Source organism: Capsicum annuum, chromosome 5 (genome assembly GCF_002878395.1).
Source record: "Capsicum annuum cultivar UCD-10X-F1 chromosome 5, UCD10Xv1.1, whole genome shotgun sequence".
In the NCBI taxonomy this organism is placed as follows: domain Eukaryota; kingdom Viridiplantae; phylum Streptophyta; class Magnoliopsida; order Solanales; family Solanaceae; genus Capsicum; species Capsicum annuum.
Genome location: NC_061115.1, coordinates 205,778,477 through 205,792,608, shown reverse-complemented (window position 1 = coordinate 205,792,608; position 14,132 = coordinate 205,778,477).

Below are 14,132 nucleotides of genomic sequence, written 5' to 3'. Positions count from 1 at the left end.
TATGAAAAGTAACCTAGTGAAATGACAGGGCCTTCTGAAAGATAGAGGCTCACCACTTCACAGCAACTCAATAAATGAACTGCACCACCTAACCCGGCGGAGGGGTAATAGAAAAGCCCTCGAATCCTACATCATAAAATGATGTAGAATCCATGGATGGTCAGTGGGGTAAGTACTGGCGTATAGCTTAAGGAAAAGAGATAAAATAATGTCATTTCAAAAAGTCACTCAAAACCACATGCATAACATTTACATATATATATATATACATACATACATACATATATATATAGACATACATATATATATATATAGGATGCCGTGATAGGGACAAGGGTCATGAACCTACGAGTTTAAACCATTAGCCTGAACTATGAATCAAGCTCTGTCATAAAGGAACCCACGAGCTATATGAGTTCAGCTCCCCCTATTGAAAGGTCCCTAATGCGTGTTAGCCACATAAACTGAGGAAATTCAAGGAAAGGCAAAAATATAATGTGTGCATCAAGCACACGGTCACATAAACCCCATGCCGGCAAATGTGGTTTCCAGTATTGGTCCCTCAAGGACCTCCCTCTTCACAGTGAGCTACACAATTCTTTTTCAGCTCAAATTAAAACGATTTGCACGTAAACCCAACCATTTATCCAAGGAGACTTTATTTAAGGCATTTACCAACTTGGTATCATCATAATAATTATGCTTGAATGCTAATATAATTATGCCAATCCAATCCATGTAACCATTAGACACCCAAGTTCCATTTTAAATCTAAAACCATGGCCATCAAGGCATTTCAAAACCAATTTATCAGTTTATTCTTTAGTGCAATACAATAGTTTCAAAGGGCATGTTAAACCATACAAATATCCATATTCAAAACGAATTTATAAAGTGGGTTAAGGTTAATTCTATTACCAAGAAAAAAATCATCCACTTTGGGAAACCCATATTCCCCATTCCAACCCATACCTTAATGCACCAATTCAGTCCCAAATATCATTAATTAAAGTATGAATAATGAATTTAAAATATGAAAAAAAGCATTTCAAGTAATAACAACCAAAAACCCTCAACCAAATTTTAAACCCAACAATTAAAACACGTGAATATTAATTATATAATCGTCATAATGTAAAAATACAAGTTTGGGATAAGCAACATGCCTGAAATATAAAGCAATTTGAAGAAAAATCAAAGTTTGGAGACTAGGTGATGAAATCCTAAACCCTTGAGTTTTTTGATCTAAGAGTTAAAGAAGAGAGGAGTAGTGTTTCGATCTTTGAAAACTGAAGAAAAGGAGTCATATATGTGTTTAAAGATCGTACGAGGGATAAAAGGACCAAAAGCACCTCATCCCAAGTGAAAACAATTTGCACCAAATTACTATAGGAGCGTGACACGCTCTATTACGGAGGTTAGCCTTCGTGCCATGCCCTTATCACGGAGGCTTACTACCTCGTGATTCTAAAATGGCCCCGAACTCCTTTCAAAAATTTTAAAACTTTCCTGAATTACCCTTTTAACACCCCATAACATAATTCAAGTCAAAAATTGATGTTAAGCATATGGGAGGGTCAAAAATTAAATGATAAAAATTTTGCAAGGTCTTACATTATATACCCCCTCAGATCATTCATCCCCGAATGATGAGTTAGGACATTTTTAGTATGATAATAGCAATAATACATCAGAAGTAATGACAAATCCGAAATGTAATAAGAAGAAAACAAAACTCATTACCTTATGGACTTTCATCCAACTAGGGAAACAAAAATGGGTATATGGCCTTTATATCTTTTTTCAGTTTCCCATGTAGCTTCTTCCACCTTTTAATTTCTCCAAAGAACCTTTAATGAAGCCATATCCTTTATCCTCAATCTACGAACTTCCCTATCCAATATTTCAATAGAGACTTGCTCATAAGATAATGAATCTATAAAACCGACATCGTCCATAGACATTATCAAAAAAGGATCACCCACCCACACACTTCTAAAGCATTGATACATGGAAAATAGGATGAATCAAAGTCAAGCTCATTAGCAAATCTAACTCATAAGTAAAATTCCCAGTTCTTCTCAAAACTTGATACAGACCAATGTAACAGGGACAGAGCTTACCCTTCTTCCTAAACCTTATGACTCCTTTCATAGGAGAAACCTTTAGGAACACCAAATCACTAACTTCAAACTCTAACTCCCTCTATCTCACATCCACATAAGACTTTTGATGACTTTGGGCAGTCTTAATCCTTTCCCTAATAACCTGGCTTGGTGAACCAAGTCAAGGACAAATAATATAGTCTCACCTACCTCAAACCATCTAATAGGAGACCTATACCTCATACCATAAAGAGCCTCAAAAGGGGCCATTTGAATGTCGAAATCATAGCTATTATTATAAGCAAACGTAATAAGAGAAAAATGGTCAACCCAACTATATTTTAAATTAATCACATTGGCCCTTAGCATATCCTTCAAAGTCTAAACAGTACGCTCCACTTGTCTATCCGTTGGAGGGTGAAAAGTGGTGCTAAGGCTCACCTGAATACCCAAACCTGCAGAAACGAATGCCAAAAATAAGAAGAGAACTGCATACCTCAATTTGAAATAATGGACACTGGCACTCCATACAACTTCACTATCTCCTGAATGAACAACTTATCATAGTCCTCTCCTGAGTAATTTGTCCCTACAAGCAAGAAAGAACAGACTTGGTCATTCTATCCACAATGACCCAAATGGAATTGTACTAGTTGCGAGACTGCAAAAGACCCGTAATGAAGTCTATATTAATGATCTCCCACTTCAATATGCGCAATTCTATATCTTAAGATATACCATCAGGCCTCAATGCTTCCACCTTAACTTACTGACAAACCATACACTTAGCAACAAAATTCACCACATCCCTCTTCATATTATTTCATCAGTATATTTCCTTCAAATCATTATACATTTTTGTCAAACCGAGATGAGCTGTACATTTGAAATCCTGAGCTTTGATTAGAATTCTTTCTCATAGCCCATCTACAATAGGAACACACAATCTTCCTTGATACCTCAAGGCACTATCTCCCCTAATCTCAACAGCCATAACCTTTTTTTACCCACATCATCCTTAAAATTCATAAGTATGGGATCCAAAATCTATTTATCCTTGATCTCAGTACCAAGAGATAACCTAACCACTTCCTGCACAATCACACCTCCATCTTCAGAGTCTAAGAAATGAACTCTCAGGTTATCCAATCTGTGAATATCCTTCACCAACTCTATTTTTTTCTCATTAATATAGGGTAGACTCCCCATGGACAACCTGGCAAGAGCATTAGTAAGCACATTAGCTTTATCTAGATGGTAGTGAAGACTCATGTCATAATCCTTGAGAAATTCAAGCCACCTCTTCTACTTGAGATTCAAATCCTTCTGGGTAAACACATACTGTAAGATCTTATGGTTCGAATATATATCAACATACATCTCATACAAATAATGAAGCCAGGTTTTCAAAGCAAATCCCACAACTGCCAACTCTAGATAGTGAGTTGGATAATTCCTCTCATGAACCTTAAGTTTCCTAGAAGAATAGGCCATCACCTTACAAAGCTGCATCAACATACTAATCAGTCCCACACGGGACACATCACAATTCACAATGTCAAAATAGGAGCTGGGGTTAACTTATCTTTCAACTTCTCAAAACTACCCTCACAAGCATCGGACCACAAAAACTTAACCTTTTTAGAGTCAACTTCGTCATCGGAGAAACAATAGATGAGAAACTCCCCACAAACCTGCTATAATACCCAACCAAGCACAGGAGTCTAGGCCACTTTTTAACTGCCTCAACTTTCTGAAGATCCACCTTGATCCCCTCACTAGAAACCATATGCCTGAGAAAAGTCACAACACTCAACTAAAATTCACACTTACAAAATTTTGCATACAATAGCTGGTCCTTAAGATTCTGCAATATAATTTATAAGAGATTGCCATGATCATACTCACTCTTAGAGTACACCAAGATATCATCAATGAAGACTATAACAAATAGATCCAAAAACTGCTTGAACACTTAATTCATAAAATCCATGAAAGTAGCCAGAGCATTATTCAACCCAAATGACATGACCAAAAACACATAATGGCCATAAAGAGTTTGGAAAGCAGTCTTGGGAATATCAATATCCTTATTTTTCAGCTGATGATAGGCCAAATAGAGATCAATCTTAGAGAAACACCTAGCACCCTTAAGCTGATTGAAAAGTTTATTAATCCTAGAAAGAGGGTACTTAATATTTATTGTAACCTTATTCAATTGACGATAATCTATACATATCCAAAGAGATCCATCTTTCTTGCATAGGAAAAGTTCAAAAGCACCTTACGGAAAAACACTAGGATGAACAAAGACCTTATAAAAAAGATCCTTTAACTGCTCCTTCAGCTCTTTCAATTTAGCTGGAGCCATCCTATAAGGAGGAATGGAAATGGGACGGGGATCTGGTAGAAGGTCAATCCCAAAATCTATCTCTCTATCAGGAGGAATTCTAGGAAAATCATCAGAAAAAACTTCAGGAAACTCATTAACCACAGGGACATATTGCAAAGAAGGGTCCTCTAAGTTAGAATACTTAATCCAAACTAGGTGACATAGACACCTCCTGGAAACCAATTTCTAAGCTCTATAAGAAATAAACCTCCCTTTAGGAACTAAGGAACTTCCCTCCCATTCAACTACCAGTTCATTAGGGAAATAGAAACTGACCTTTCGGGTCCTACAATCCAGAGAAGCATATAATAAATAAATCCAATCCATCCCTAAAATAATATTAAAATCCACCATATCAAGTTTTATCAAATCCAACAATGTCTCCCTATGAAAGATGGACACCATACAACCCCTATAGATTTTTCTAGCAACAATAGAATCACCTACCGGAGTAGACATAAAAAAGGGATAAGAAATATTTGTAGGACTAAAACCAATGTTCACAACCACATAAGAGGTCACATAAGATAGGGTAGAACCCAAATCAAGAAAATAATAAACATCACAGGAGAAAAGTTGTAATATACTAGTGACAGCATCTGGGGATGCATTAGATTCTTAACGAGTAATGAGTGCATAGAGGTGATTTCGACCACTGTCAGTACCTGAAGTAGTGCCCGTAGGTACAGGATTTGAAGAAGAGGCAATTGAGAACTTATAAGCTCTAGTGGCAACCTTAGCTATGGGGTAACTTATACTAACCACGATGGAGCTACCCACAAAAATGACAACAAGGATAAGGTGGGGTTGACTGAGCTCTACTAGCTCTGCTAGCCTAAAAACAACGATCACTAGAAGGCTTAGGATACGAAGCATAAGCTGATGAATAAGAATTTTTGCAATTCTTCTTCTTGGTCCACTACCTACCTCCTCTCGTACTATTTTATTAATTTTCACCTTTCTCTAAATATCTAAACTTCTTGTTTTTCCTCTTTCCCATATCTACCTACTTTTTTCTTTCATCCTCTAATTACTGTATATACACTACCAGCCTAGAGATGTCCATGTCATTATTTTGCATAGTAACCTTACCCTCTAACACCGATTCACGGGACAGACCAGAAGCAAACTTCCTCATCCAGGCTTTAATATTAGACCTAAACTTTGGAGCATAACAAGACATATAATGGAATTTCAGAGCATACTTCTTAACACTTATCTTACCCTGTCTTAAGTTCACAAACTTTTCAGCCTTAGCCTCTCTCAACTCCTGAGGAAAGAAATAATCAAGGAAAGCACCTGAAAACCCATTCCACACAGCTGGCTCAGCATTCTCACCTTTCATCCCTTCCCACTCTTCATACCACTGATAAGCCATATATTTTCATTAATATGCAACAAACTCTACACCTTCAGAATTGTAACATGTATCACCCTAAAATTCTTTTCCATCTCATCAATAAACCTCTAAGGATCCTTCTCAACCTTAGAGCCTATAAATATTGGTGGATTCAACCTCATAAACTAACCAACCTGGGTAACCTCAAAGAAACTAACAAAAACGCTAGTATGACCAAACCGACAAGGCTGAGATGCTATTAATTGAGCAAGTATACAAATAAACTGATGAAACTCAACATTAGAGATATCTTATTAAGGTGATTAAGAAAGGGTATCACCATCTCGGAAAGCCTGAGAAGGACTAATAGGGATGGGTGAAACCCCAAGTAGAGCGGTACAGTCCAAAATAGGGACCCTAGATGATATGATCCAGATCGGCCTCAAAGTTTTTAATCACATCATTCGAGGCCAACACAAAGAGGTCTAAGCCATGACCCACCAAAGAGATCAATAATGCAAGTGGAGGACCATCTTTGAGCTACTAAACCCAAAATCCCATGTTCTTAGAGTTTGGAGCATGTTTGAAGAGCCCTTGTGGGTTATTTTTGAAATAGCCACTTGTGGGCTATATTTGTTATAGGCTAGTTTTAAAAAGGTAAATAATATAAATAGGTGCCTTAGATATTTAATTAGGTATTTTTTTGATGATGATTCACATAATGTATTCATGAACTCCATTGGGAGTGTTTGAGGGCTTGGAAAAGCCGATATTGAACTTTGCTTAGAAACGTTGGTTGTAAGGGCGATCTAATCCCCTTTGTGGTCACCATAAGAGTTAGGTGTCTATTGATAGTCATCAAGGGAGGTTTAAAGATTTCATACATCCTTTGATTTCCCTTTAGGTATCAATTTTATGTCTATATTTCTTTCATCATTATCCTATCCATCTATCTTTATTTTTCCATATGTAGATTCGATCCCTCATGGCTCATCTTATACCATTTGGTATCAGAGCAATGAGGGATCAAATCTAGATACAGAAAAATAAAGATAGATAGATAAGATAACAAAGATAGAAAGATAGACACGAAGTTATACCAAAAAGTCAATCGAAGGATGTATCAAATCCTAAAACCTTCCTTAATGACTATCAATAGGAACCTATCTCTTACAGTAATTGCAAAGGGTATTAAATCACCCTTAAAACCAACATTTCTAAATAAAGTTCAATATTGGCTTTTCCAAGCCCTTAAACACTCCCAATGGAGTTCATGAATACATTATGTGAATAATCATCAAAAAACAACCTAATGAAATGTCTAAGTCACCAATTTATATTAGTTTCCTTTGCAAAACTAGCCTATTAAAAATATACCCCAAAGTGACTATTTCGGAAATAACCCACAAGGGCTCTTCAAACATGATGCAAACTCCAAGCAATAATCTACACATAGAATTGTATGTTTAGGAGCTCAAAGAGGTTCCTCCATGTTCATTTTTGATCTCTTTGGTGGGTCATGGCTTAGACCTCTTTGTGTTGGGCTCAAATGATGTGATCAAAATCTTTGAGGCCGGTCAGGATCGTATCATCCTTTCTTTCTTGAAAAGGATTCGAACTGAAATCCATACCTTGCAAAATCAAAGGACAAACGAACATACATTCCTCATGGCATGAGGGATGGCATGAGGGTTAGGATTAGTATAAACAATCATTTCATCATGCCAAGGTTTCACATATTTAAGATATAACCAAGGATCCCTCGTGTTAAACATTAGTAATTGATTGAAAAATGCACAAAGAAGTTGTCTATGGGAATCCACAAGAGGTAAGGATACCATAAATGCCATAATGGCATCACTAAATCCAAAAGGTAAGGTTACCTTCACCTTAGGAGCCATAAGACATAATTGCCTCTTCATCTCTTTAAGAGACCACATCAAGAGTGGTGCCTCAATTGGTATTAAAGTCCATAAGATGCATATAGAAATTGTTAGACTCCTTAGGTAACTTTTTAATAATGAACGACTAACGAATGAATCTTTGTAGGATAAAAGATGCAAGATATTGGAAGATTATTGATAAAAGAATAAAAAAAAACAAGTTATTGAAGACTTCTCTAGGAATGGAAGGACATCCAATCATAAGAATATCACAGTAATTTAAACAAAGCATGTCAAGCAAATTAATATCTTAGAAATTAAAAGAAAATCACCATCCCAGAATCACAACTGTCATATAGACATCAATCTATACAAGACTAAAAGGAAACATAGATCATGGACATATCTGATATGGACATGATCTAAAGTTATATATGAACATATCAAACAGCTACATCCCTCAAACAAGGAATCAATTTAAATCCTTGATTGAGAAAAAATCTCTTGGGTTTTCTTGTGAAGAGTAGCAGTCGAAGACTATAAAAGATGAAGATCAAAGACAAATACTTTTCACACAACTCGCAACTTCAATCAAAAAATTCAAAGTGTCTCAATCTTAGTCTTACAAGGCTTTGTAACTTTAGTTTACAATTATTGTATAAAGAGTAGGATCGTGTCAACTTTGTAACATCAACTAAAGCTGTGTCACAAGATCTGAAGAGCAAAATAAGTATTTAGAACTTGTTCCTTATCATTGTACTCGACTAAATATTTAACGATCTAAGAAAACTTGAAACTAAGGGGAATGGACGTAGGCACCACATTTGTGTTCCAAACCAGGACAAATCTTTGTGTTATTACTTTATGTTTTGTTATTTACTTACTTAAACTATTCTAAATTTCATCTATTTATAAAGTGCACTGATCTGCAAGTGAGTTGACTATGAGGAGTCAGTAGTCGACTCACAGAAGAAAATTTCAATTCACCCCCTCTTGAATTTCAATTTGTATCAGAGCAGGTCTCATAGATAGCATTGCTTAACCACAAGTGAGCAAAGATCAAATGACCAATTATCAGATTCCTAATGCTCTCCTTCAAGATGGTCACTTCTCCATAAGACCACCTTATTTTAATGGATAGCATTACTCTTACTGGAAGAATAGGTTCAAGATATTTTTCCAATCAAATACATTCCAAGCCTGGGTTGTTATCAAAAAGGGTCCAAATTCAATTTCAGGACTCAAGGAAAATTCAAAGTACAAAGATAATGAATCTAACAATTCTGATATAGAAGACCTTAAAAGTTTTGAGGTCACCAAATAACAACAAGAGGTAATTCAAACTTATGTATATGTTATAATTTTTCTTTTATGTGCAGTTAGTAGAGAAGAATAGGACATGATATCGACTTGTGAAATCGTAAATTAAATACGGGACAAACTGAAGGTAACCTATGAAGGAACCACCAAAGTGAAGAAGTCAAAAATTTTTACTCTGGTCAATGAATACGAGTTATTCAAAATGGAAGAAAATGAGGACATTGGAACAATGTTTGACAGATTCAGTAAAATTGTGTGCAAACTAAAATCACTGGGGATGATTTATCCACACAGCCTGCAAGTACAAAAGCTGGTCCGAAGCCTCCTAAAAACTTGGGAAACCAAGGATGTTATTCTGGAAGATGGAGATCTTCATAACATATCTTATGACAAGCAATGAGGTAACCTTATCGCATATGAGAAAAGTTATATCAATAGGTTTCACAACGATGAAAAGAAGAAACCAGTAGCCTTCAACACTGCTCCAACCGGAGAGGAGGACATTCTGGAAGATACTACTAGTAAAGTAATAACCCTCATCAATTTTTGGGTAAAGAAGATCATGAGATAGAGATAGCAAAGATCGTAGGGAGGCAAAAAATAATGATCCCATCAGAAATGACGAACACTGCTACTACTGTGGAAGGCTTGTCCACTTCAAACAAAATTGTCAAGAATTAAAAAAGAACATCCAGGAAGAATCAAAATTTTGGAGCCTGAGGTGATGAAGATGAAATCGAAGAAGAAGTAGAAGCCACAAATACTTGCTTCATGGCAATAGGTGAATCTAGCGAGGTAAGACTACAAGATTGTTATAATTATATAACTCTTAAATCTAAATTAGATATGATTACTGATGAGATTCAAAAATTTATATATTAATATAACAAACTCACTTAAGAGAAAAAAAATTGTGAAGCTCGATTTAAATAAAAACTCGAAGAGGATGACGAAATTGGCAAATAGAAATTGAGGTATGCCAAATTGAAATTGACCTAATCCATGAAGAGCTTGATGATGTAAAAATAAAATTAAAAAACTTTAAGGCATCCCAACCCATAGTTTCATAAATTCAAACTCCTTCAGAAATTGTTTGAGTTTCTCATCAGGGTCGTTTAAATTAGCTAAGAACTCTTTCTCCTATCGAGGGCTGGTTTGCTTCATCTGTGGGTAAAAAGGGCACAAATCCTATATTTTCATGCACAAACCTAGTATTATGTGGGTTTTGAAGCTCAAAGAAAGTATATCTAACCTGCAAGGACCCAAGACCGCTTGGGTAGCTAAGCAGAATTGATCTTTTTATTTTGCAGGAACATATCCACAAAATCTATAAAAGGGAGTGATTGATCATGGATGTTCCAAAAGTATAGCTGAAAAGAAAAATTTATTTTCTATTTTAAAAAAATTGTTGATGGAAAGATTGTCAGATTCAGTGACAATATCAAAGGCAATGTCAGCAGAGTCGACTATGCCCCCTTCTGAGTTGACTCTTGCATCTGAAATGATGAAATAGAGATAAATATAGATTCCCTCTATGAGGAGAATAACCTCAATAAAATCTTTTATTCTTATGACAAGGTCAGAATCAAATAAGAATTATCCTTATTTGTTGATGCTCTCAAATATGTTAAGCTGCTTTATTTTTTAAGAATTTCATTTTTTTGTGAAACAATATATAGAGTTTAAAAATATATTTTTTAGTATGTGCTGTAAAATTATTCCTGCTAATTCTAACATTTTCTTGTGAGACTTTTGCAATTCTGATGAAAGCTCTGTCTCATGAGTAATGCCCCAAACTTAAGTTGACTCACCAACAACTGGAGCAGTATACACAACTCTTGGAAGCTGTTATACTTAAATTCTCTAAATCCTGCATCAACTACTTAATTTTAATCTGTCTCTTGAGATTGTTCCGAGAACGTGTGATAATGCTGTGTTGATAGCCTATTTAGTTGTCCTATGTATTTAGGATAAAGTATGTTAATATTAAGTACTTTATGTCTATGATATTGAAGAAAACTAGATCTTATCAAAAAGTCTTAGTTTCTCAGAAAAAGATTTGGTGTTAATATTTTGTGAGTCATATTATTTGTCACATTGTTTTTTACTTAGTTCAATTTTACCTATATAACCCAAAAAAATCTTTTATAAATTGTTAAGGATTTTGTTTGTATAAAAATTCGATGCCATATATTTTATCGAATGTCTAAAGGATTTCTAAAGACTTATTTTTGGCACAAAAATCATCAATTGCCTTCTGACTCCCCGTGTCAATTCCTTTCAAATCTTTCTCCTCACACGCCACCTTTTTCTCTTCTTTCTTCATTACCTTCTCTGCCCTTGTCACTTCCCAACACTCCTCTGCCCTTTCATCTTCAACCCTAACCCTTGGTTCTCCTCTTTCAATCTATCTCTTATACTTCTAATTTTCTCTTTATACTCATCCATCCCCATTTTCTCCACTATGATAAAAATACGATCAATGTCTAATCCTGCCAAAACTTTCCCTAACTTTGATCTGTTTTCTTATCTCTAAATCCTATGAAAAGCCTCCTCTCACTCTATCCAATTAGTTGTGTCCAAGAAACGCACTACTCCTAGTGTTATGTCATCCTCTAATAAAAGGAGATCCTTTTCTCTGGAGTCTCTCCCACCGGAAAACATACATAAATTTTGGACCCTCACTCACAAGGAAAAGTTTCTCACCTTCAAGAATCACTCTGTTGTTTCTAGATGAGTTATCAATCTCTCTTTCCTATAGGAATCCTACTACAATATCGGTCAATTTCTCAAAACTCAAGACTTGTTGATGATATTTAGGCTATATGTCTTGGAATTCTTTGAGGATCCCATCTGCATGTTCTTTGCCAATCTTCATCTTTTCCTTGATAATAAGGAACTGGAAACCCTAGTTCTTGGTACTCGTATTATTCTAAATGACTTCTTATTTGAGAAGGTATTTGAGACCAAAGACTTTGAAGTTAGTTTTGATGAAGCAAAGAAGGTTGTCTTAGACCCTAACACAAACAACCTCTCTTTTAGTCCTCTATCCTTTAGCTTTTGCAATAGGATTTTGGCTCATATCGTTGTAACTACCTTGATTCTTCGAAAGAGGTCTCTCATTAATGAGACTTGTAGAGATGAATTTATTCTCTACTGCCTGATCAAAAAGTAGAAAATCAAATGGATTGCCTGGATTCGTGAATACATGATAGAAAGTGCAGCTGGATCCCACGCCTCAGCAAGTTTTCCCTACGGTTTTCTCATCACTCAGATTCTTATTCACTATGGAATTGATCTTTTAGCCTATCCAGTGGTAAAAGTCTCTACCACCTATGATTCAAAGACCTTCTCAAGTATGTGTTATGTTCTTATTGAAAAAGAATAGTGTAAAAAGAGTCTATCAAGAGCCGACCTAACACACCCACGGTAAGAAAACCTATGCCCAAATCTATCTCCAATGCAGATAAGGAGACTGAAGAAATCAAGAACAGGCTCACCGCCATTGAGGAAGGAATAGCCAGCATCAAGGTATCGACTGCCAAGCTACTGTAGTAGGGAAAAGGTATAGGTACCGACATAGACAAAGTGCAACTCTCCCTTGATGGCTTAAAATAGGAAGGAGTGAGATTGTTTAATAGGATGTTTTCCCAAGTTGAGTCCATCAATATAGAATCCTTATCCTCCTCAAATGAGCTTCTTATCTCCATTCAAAACTTTTACTCCAACTTCACCATGAGTGTGGAGAAATCTTATGATCATTTCTTCTCTAACATGCATAACACTCTTATGTATTTCATTATCAAATGACGCTGAGCTCTTTTATTTAAAGAGGGTTTGTCCCTTCTCATACTCTAACCTGTATGAAAACACTATGTAGTCTTACTCTGATGTGTTTTTATTGCCACTGTAACTATGCATGTCTAGTACTCTATATTCTTTTGCTTGTTATTTTGCTGTGCTATTTCTTTTACTGTGTTCATATAATACCCCATAAAATTCCTAGCTCATTTCAGCTTTCAATTGCATGCATAAGGGGTCCAAAGCTTAGAAATTATCCTAAGTGTTGGGACTTAGTTATTTCTAAGACCCCTAAACTTCAATGATTTTATATTTGACATTCCCAACCTTAGGATGTCAATTTTTGAGTTGACTCATGATCAATATTTTTAATAGTACATCTCAGGTGAGTAATGAAATTATTGGACGAGCATTAGGGCATGTTTGGAAAACCAAAATAGCAGTAGCACCGGGATAAGTAGGCGTCGTTGTCTTAGTCCATTGGGGTAAGATAGATGATGCCCCTTTTACACTGTCAGGGTAAGGCGGGCGCCGCCCACTTTAGACCGCTGTGGTAAGGACCGCGTCATCCCCTCCCTTTTTGTCCATCTTTTGTTCTCAATAATTTAAGGGTATTTGGGTTATTTCCCTTCACCCAATTGGACCATAACATGAAATTGGGGATCCCAAAAATCATTATTTTCTCTTTTAATCACACATTCTCTCTCAAAAAAACCTCTTTTTCCTCAAGAACAAACCCTAAATTACACAAGCAATCAAGGAATTCAAGCCTTAAATCTTAAGAAATTCCCATGAATCTTCACGAATTCATCTAGTGAGGTATGTTTGATGTTCATCCATGGGTCCCTTTCACCCATGGAGTCCACGAACCCTTTTTGGTTTTAAAGTTATGAGTTTTACATATTCAAGTTTGAACTATCTCCATGAATCTTTAGTTATTTTGATTTCAAGTTATGATTATAAGTGCTTTTAAGTGGAATGAGTCATATCATGATTTGAATGTTGTAATTTCCATGTCTTGTTCAGTTGATTCAGAATAAATCCCCAAGTTAGGATTTTATCCATGAAATCTTATTATTTCCTCGTGTTTAAGACATTCTCATGTATAAGTTTGTGATTTTCACGTGTTTGATGAAATACCCATGTTTGGGTCTTTGAACAATAGTCACTTATTACCATATTTCAAGTTTGATATTGTATTTTATGATCATTTAGCGTTGGCGGGTTATGAACACCCGATACCTATATATTTACTTATGTTTTAGACTTTTCAAGTAATGGATCAGTCCACC